Genomic DNA, 1,878 nt, shown 5'->3' with positions numbered 1-1,878 from the left:
TAATGCTTTATCTTGTCTTATTTTGAAACATTCTGTGTAGTTTATTTAAAGCCAATATCTGATCCAGCATGTGCCCCCTGCTCCTCTTTAAATACTTGCCTTTATCTTTTTAAGTTGCAGTGTTTAACCCTTTTTACTGATCATATCGTCACCCTTTAAAAATAATGGTCCAAGTCATTTTTTCTAGTTTTTTGGAAAACACAAAAACCTTATCAAATACAGAGCATATGATATTTATTTATCGTTTCAATCAAAAAGGCCTTCACAGTGGATGACTGTTGACATGCATAGAACATTGTTTGTCAATCATGTAACATTAAACAATAAAGTGACTTAGGCAACTTTGAACTTGGCTTAAACTGCCCTTTCGTTCCATAGTCCACACTCAAAACTGTAAAAAATTACCCTGAATTAAGTTAAACAAATGTCAGGTAAATCAAATTGGTCAGGAGGCCGCCCCTTTCCTCACTTCTCCAGGTTTGCTGGGATTTTAGTGAACTTAACCCATTTCCAACATCCAGTTTTGACAACTTTTTGAAACCTGACCATTTACTGTCCTTTAATTCCATAAAGAAAACTCAAAACGTAAATACCTTCAACCCAAATTGAACAAATGTCAGGTCATTCCTACGCTGAGTATACATACTCATACATCTACTACCAAACAGCAAAAACATTTCTTTAAGTTTGAAACTGCACGGCACACGTCACCCCGCTGTTGATCTCTCTACTCTGGCTTCTAGTGGCAGCTTCAATTAAATACAGAGCTCTTCTTCTGGCTTACAAAACATTGATAAGAACAGCTCCTGCCTACCTGGGGTCCCTCACCCAGGTCTACACTCCTTCTCTCCCACTACGCTCTGCTTGTGAAAGACGCCTGGTGCTCCCAGCCCAGCGCGGCTCTGAATCACAAGCCAGACTCTTGTGCCAAAAAAGTGGAATGAATTACTTAACTCTACACAATCCACAAAGTCTCTTTCTACTTTAAGAGATGTCTGAAGACTCATCTGTTCAGGGAACACTTAGGCCCTCAATCTGACCCTTCTCCTCTTTGTCCTCAGGGGTAGAATGAGTCAGAAGGTCTCAGACGCAGCTCTTGGTGAATTTTCAGCACTAATTACTGAATGTTGTTGAAGGTTGAAGTATACTGTTGCAGCAACTAATTATGGTTAGTTGGCGAGATTGTTCTACATTAAAAAAAAATCTTCTTGCACTTAATGGCAGCACCTGCAGCCAAATAACTTGTGGCACTTTGTTGTGCTAATTAGGTTTTCCTTCTGCCCACTAAATCCTTGTGTTGTACGTCACTGTGGACAAAAGCGTCTGCTAAATAAAACTGTAAAACTGTAGAAAACTTTGAAGGGTATTATTGCCTTTTGCTCATTTATGTTTGGTTGCAGAAATAATTAGGCTAGCCAGAAATAGGTAGCTATCTTTAGCTAAATTTGTTGTGAAACTATAACTTTGAATTTAGACTAAATTACTACACAACATTATGCCCTAGCCTTAATGATAGTGAATCTGATCACTCACCTGTTGAAACTGATTCAAGAATCATGTTTACAGCTTCCAGTGCTCTATAGATTCTGTTTCTTCTTGAAGCAAAAACCATCATGAAAGCTTGGTAAATTGCCCAAGTCACATATTTTATCCTAAATAATTCAAAAATTTGACTTAGGCTAGAAATAAAATGGCCTAGGTCGCCCTCTTGACACAGGCCATTGTCCTATAGAGCATAAAGAGCAGGATCCTTTAGGCTTTAGATAATTTAAACCAAAAGCTCATTTTTGTCAAAAAATGACTCAGGCCATTATTTTAATTGGGCGACGATATGTAAACATGGAAGTGTTAAATGTGAACAGAGTTTGCATTTAATGA

Source organism: Halichoeres trimaculatus, unplaced genomic scaffold (assembly GCF_033239565.1).
Source record: "Halichoeres trimaculatus isolate MK-OKI-2021-1 unplaced genomic scaffold, fHalTri1.1 fHalTri1_scaffold_2, whole genome shotgun sequence".
Classification (NCBI taxonomy): domain Eukaryota; kingdom Metazoa; phylum Chordata; class Actinopteri; order Labriformes; family Labridae; genus Halichoeres; species Halichoeres trimaculatus.
The sequence above is the reverse complement of the archived record's forward strand: the minus strand, read 5'-3'. Positions refer to the sequence as shown.